The following is a 6597-nucleotide window of genomic DNA, read 5'->3' as shown; positions in this document are numbered from 1 at the left end:
GCGCCGTTGCTGGGGATTGATTCTGAATTGACAATGATTAAGTTGATGGGTGCTTAGATCAGGCCTTTTCTTTATTTTGTAATCAATTTAATTTCAGTTCTTCAATAGTTCTTATTTTTTTTAGCACTTGAATTTGCAATTATTCATTGTATATATTACCATTCTAATAGAGGTACACTAACTGTTTGATGCTTACCAATTTTGACATACCCACCCATCTACCAAGAGGGTGTTCATTCGTGCTTTGGATTGTGTTGCGTTGTGTATGATAGGGAGGAGAGGAGCTGTATCCTCCTATGATTCTGAACCTGAGAGGACATTTCTAAGACTGAAAAGAGAGGTAGTGGCAAGAGGAAAAAGAGTAGTTGGTGAAAAAGAAGAAGAAGAGAATTCAACCCAAAACATGGAAGATGAAGTACACAATTATCAAGAGGAGGTTGATAATCATGCTCCCCCACAAGAACGAAGAGTACTAGGCTCCTTTATCAATCTCAACCCTGGGAATTGTGGGAGCAGCATCTTGAAACCAACCATACATGCCAACAACATTGAGCTTAAACCACAGCTAATCATCCTTGTTCAGAATAGCTGCTCATTTGGGGGAAATGCTCAAGAAGATCCAAACCAACATCTGACCACCTTCCTGAGAATCTGTGACACAGTGAAAGCTAATGGCGTTCACCCTAACACTTATAGACTGCTTTGTTCCCCTTTTCTTTTAGGGACAAAGCATCGAAGTGGCTCGAATCCTTCTCGAATGAGAGTTTGACAACTTGGGAAGAAGTGATGAATAAGTTCCTGGCTAAATTCTACCCTCCCCAAAGAGTTATCAAGTTGAGAATTGAGGTACAAACCTTCAGGCAACAAGATGGAAAGACTCTCTATGAAGCCTAGGAAAGGTACAAAGAGCTGACAAGGAGATGTCCTCCGGATATGTTTAACGAGTGGTTGCAGCTGCACATTTTCTATGAAGGATTGTCTCAAGAGGCAAAGAAGGCCTTAGATCACTATTCAGGAGGTTCCCTCAATACCAAAAAGACAATTGAAGAGGCCATAGACATCATAGAAACTGTGGCCAATAATGAGTACTTCTATGCATCTGATAGGAATCTAAGGAGGGAAATGATAGAGCTAAATCAGATGGATGCTCTGCTGGCTCAGAACAAGGTGATCACAGCCCAACTTACAGCTCTCACCAAGTAAATGGAGAAGAATCAGGTCTCAGCAATAAACACTCAAGCACCAATGCAAGAAGGAGCTAGCTCAGAAGCTGAATATGATTGGGAGTAGGCCAACTATGTGAACAATCCACCTAGACAACCATATGACCCCCATGCTAAAACCTACAATCCAGGTTGGAAGAACAACCCAAACTTTGGGTAGGAAAACCAACAAACCCAACCCCAAGATCACAAGCCATACCACTCTAACCAGTACAACAACCCCAACCATCAACCAAACAATCATAGATCCTACCGCAACTCACATAATGACCCCTTCTATCCCAATCAACAATCACACAACAACCACCCTCAAAATCCAATCAATTGCAATATATCATCTTCAACTTCACAACCATGCAATGACAGTGACAAATTTGCAAGGTTGGAAGCCATGATTGCAAGGATGGCAGAAGATGTTTGATAAATCACTTTTTCATGGTTTATATTGTGTTTTATTTGTGTGGTTTTATCATGATCTTTGCCCACTTATTCATTAAATAAGCATGCATTTATATTTCCTTCCTAAAGATGTTTTATGGTTGAAAACTTGCTTCCTAGAGGCTTTTAATTATGTATTTTATTTCTCCCTTATTCCATTCGATGCTGTGATCTGTGTGTTAAGTGTTTCAGGCTTTATAGGGCATGAATGAGTTGGAGATTGGAAGGGAAGCCTGCAAAAATGGAAGGAACACAAGAAATTGAGGAGATGACCAGCGAGAAGCGACGCGGCCGCATGGATGATGCGACCGCGCGGAAGAGAGCAATTTACAGCGACGCGGCCGCATGGACGACGCGTCCGCGTGGCAAAGCAAAAACGCGAATGACGCGTCCGCATGAGCGACGCGATCGCGTGACGTGCGCGATCTGCATAATCTGCAGAATTCGCTGGGGGCGATTTTGGGCCCTATTTTGACCCAGTTTTCGGCCCAGAACAGCAGACTAGAGCCAGAGAATATGTAGAAACCAGGAACGACATTCATTTATTACTTTTATTTTTAATTAATCTTTTTCTCATTATTTATCATGTCTTTCTTTAGTTCCTATTTTGATGTTATGAATTTTACATTTACAATGAGTGAGTAGTTCCCTAACTTGATGGGGAGTTGATTGAAAGGAACCCTTGAGCGGAATGTTCAAGAGAAAGGTTGTAATTGAGTTTATTGTTGGCTTGCTCTCTAGTTCCTAACACCAATCCTCCCAAGAGTGGATTGGAAATTGTGGATAGAACAACATACCAACTTGTTTGACCTCCCCTTACTTAGTAAAGGATAACTAAACGTAATAATTTTCAATTGTCAATTAATCTTGAGAGTATTCCATCAAGAATAGGGCTTCCATGTAATCAACTCCTAGTCAAGGTTTTTATTTAAATTTATATAAATTCTCCAATTTAATTTTCTGCCATTCAATCAAATATTTTTGAAAACATTTTGATTAATAAAATAGCACCCTTTCCTGCAACTCGTTGGGAGACGACCTGGGACTCATACTCCCAGTATTTTAATTTTATTTTCTGTGACACCCTTCTAAATTGATAAGGCAGATTTTTGGCGAGTTAAGAACTATACTTGCAACATATATATTTTAACAATTTTTAATTTGCTAATTTCTGCCCACATCAATTTTTGGCGCCGTTGCCGGGGAGTTGCAATAGAGTGCTATAGTTGTTAATTGGAATTTATTTATTTGCATTTTTATTTTATTTTGCTATTATGAGCTTCTTGTTTCTTTCGTTAGATGACGCGTTCACTTCCTGATCCAAGCTTGCCAATATTCGATCCTGAGATTGAAAGAACTATTTCACGAATAAGGCAAGCTAGGCGTCGGTTAGTCTTCTCTGAGGACGGATTTGAAACGCCATTTGAGGAAGAAACCAGCACCCGTTCTACTGATTCGGTTGTTTTATGTACAGGTAACATGGCAGCAGCCAGAAGAGTTACTATTCAGGAGGCTGGAGCCCCTGATTTTTCAATGCAACCGTTCCAAGTGCATCATCCAGCGGTGGCTACAGATTTTAAAATAAAGACCGCACTGCTCAATTTGATGCCTAAGTTTCATGGCTTACCTGCTCAAGAGCCCATCAAGCACCTGAGAGATTTTCAGGCAGCCTGCTCTACTGTCAGGCGTGATGGTGCGAATGAAACTTCAATTTTGCTGAAAGCCTTCCCGTTCTCTCTTGAGGGAAAGGCAAGAGAGTGGTACTACACTTAACCCGCAGCAACTGTATCCAACTAAGATACACTCAGAAGAGAGTTTTTGGAAAAGTTCTTTCCAGCTGAAGTTACTGATAAACTGAGAAAAGACATTTCCATGATTGTTCAGGATGAATCCGAGACGCTTTATGAGTACTGGGAGTGCTTCAATAATCTTCTGGAAGCATGCCCCCACCATATGATTGACAAGATAGTGTTACTCGGATATGTCACATAGGGCATGAGGCCCCAAGATAAGACCACATTGGAAAGTGCCAGCAATGGGTCTATGAAGAAGTACAAGACCACTGATGAGGCGTGACAATTGATAAGTGATTTAGCTGAATCTACTAGGAATCACAGGCAGAAACAAAGCCATTCAAAAGCCGTTGCAGAAGTATTCTCTAGTAGAGAGACTGCTGCTCTAACTCAGAGTATCTGTGAAATGACTAACTTGCTGAAGCAAATGCAATTGAATCAACAACAAGTTCAACAAGCTCAACCTTCTCCAGCACAACAAAATCAACAGTTAGTCCCAAAAAGAGTCTGCGGAATCTGTGCAGATTACAGCCATTATACTGATGAGTGTCCGCAGCTCCAGTAGGAAGACAACACCGTGGCAGCCACTCATAACTTCTATAACTGCTCCAACCAAGGGTACAATTAAGGTGGCAATTACAACCATGGATGGCTGGACAATTCTAACCAGAATTAGAGGGACAACAATAACAGAGGAGGCAGAGATAATCAGGGAAATCAGAGGTGGAATAATAACAACAACAGGCAGCAGAATCAGAATCAGAATCCAAATCAAAATCAGCCTTACAGAGCACCTCACCTGAGGCAACCCCAAAGACCACAGAATACCCAACAGCAGACCTCTCAATTTACTTATCCTTCTTCATCTGCCAATGATGACTTACTACAATCTATTGAGCGGAGACACCAGACCATGGAAAACAACATTAATGCCACTCTAAATGGTCTGACTGCTACCCTGCAGGCTCTTGTCTCCCAGATTGGATCAATGACTAACTCTAATAATCAACCATCGAGCTCCAGTGGAATCTCCTCTCAACCATTACCCAATCCCAAGGATGGTATCAATGCTATCACCCTGAGGTCCGGAACCACACTGCAGGAGAGGAATCAGGAGGAGCCAAGCCCACCAGAACACACCTCAGCTGAAGAGGTAGTGGAAATAGAAGATGTTGAAGAAAAAGAGGACATACAGGACACGACTGAAGAAGAAGAAGTGCAACCACAGGAGGAGGCACCAAATGGCGCAGACACTGCAGAAGACACCACTCCCATTCCATTTCTACAACTTGTAAGGAAGCCCAGGAAGCAGCTGGAACCTGATCCCAAAATGGTAGAGATATTCAAAAAGGTTGAGGTAACTGTTCCCTTTTTTGATGTCATTCAACAGGTACCTAAGTATGCAAAGTTTCTAAAAGATCTATGTATCCATAAAGACAAAATTAATGAATTAGAAACTATTCCCTTAGGAAGTTCCATATATGCTTTAATGGGAGGTTTACCTGAAAGTGTAGTGACCCAGGTCCTTGCATGGTTAATTGTATTATAGGTGGTGTAGTATTTTCTGATTGCATGTGTGATTTAGGAGCATGTGTAAGTATAATGACTTTGTCTATATATGATATTTTGAGGCTCCCTCCCTTAAAAAGGTTGGCAGCTCGTTTTGTGTTAGCAGATAAGAGCATTATTACAGTGGCTGGAGTTGCTGAAGACGTATTAGTGGGCATTAAAGGACTCACGTTTTCCATTGATTTTTATATCTTGGAGATGCCCCAGAATGCCTCAGATAAGCCATCATCAATCCTACTCGGAAGACCATTCCTGAAGACCTCAAAGTTTAAATTAGATGCTTTCTCAGGAACATACTCTTTTGAAATAGATGGCCGAGTAGTGATCTTCAATTTGAATGGAGTTATGAAGCATCCTCCGGAGGATCATTCTATCCTCCAGTGTGACATTATAGATGAAACCGTGGCTGAAGTTCACCAGGAGGAATTTGAAGAGAAGCACACAGGACAAGGTCCAAGTGTGGGGACATTCTCAGAGGACAATGACAGTGCCTTACCACTGTTACCAGCTCTAGACAATCCAGAACCTGAACATGATCAGAAGTTAGAATTAAAACCCCTTCCTCCACACCTCAAATATGCTTACCTTGAAGACGGGCAGAAGTTTCCAGTTATCATTGCAAGGGAGCTCACTTCCCAACAGGAAGAACAGCTACTTGGTGTGCTGAGGAGGCACAAGAAGGCAATTGGTTGGAGTTGGCAAACATAGTGGGCATCAACCCTCAAATCTGTGAGCATAGAATATTTTTAGAAGAGGGAGCAAGACCTGTCCGTCCCACAGAGAAGACTGAACCCCACTATCCTAGAGGTTGTCAAGAAGGAAGTGACCAGACTATTAGAGGCAGATATCATCTATCCCATCTCAGACAGTGAATAGGTAAGCCCAGTACAAGTGGTGCCAAAGAAGTCTGGAGTCACTGCAGTGAAGAATGAGCATGGAGAGCTCCTGACAACCAGAGTTCAGAACGCCTGGAGGGTCTGCATTGACTACAGACGCCTCAACCAAGCAACCCGTAAGGATCACTATCCTCTTCCATTCATTGATCAAATGCTGGATCGCCTGTCAGGTAAATCGCATTATTATTTCTTAGATGGTTACACAGGTTATTTCCAGATTCATATAGCTCCTGAGGATCAGGAAAAGACCACTTTTACATGTCCTTTTGGGACTTATGCTTATAAGAGAATGCCCTTTGGCTTGTGCAATGCACCAGCTACTTTCCAAAGGTGCATGATGAGTCTTTTCTTTGATCTTATTGAGGACTGTATGGAAGTTTTTATGAACGATTTTAGCGTTTATGGTGATTCTTTTAACCTTTGCTTAGATGGATTATCTAGAGTATTAGATAGATGTGTTAATACAAACCTTGTATTGAATTTCGAAAAATGCCACTTTATGGTAAAACAAGGGATTCTATTAGGACATGTGGTATCTAATAATGACATTTCTGTAGACCCAGCAAAGGTAAATGTTATTTCTAGTTTACCTTACCCCTATTCTGTGAGGGAGGTCCGTTCTTTCCTTAGCCATGTAGGATTTTACAGGAGATTCATTAAGGACTTCAGTAAGGTAGC

The sequence above is a fragment of the Arachis ipaensis genome, chromosome B05 (genome assembly GCF_000816755.2).
Source record: "Arachis ipaensis cultivar K30076 chromosome B05, Araip1.1, whole genome shotgun sequence".
NCBI lineage: Eukaryota > Viridiplantae > Streptophyta > Magnoliopsida > Fabales > Fabaceae > Arachis > Arachis ipaensis.
Note: the sequence above shows the minus strand (reverse complement) of the source record.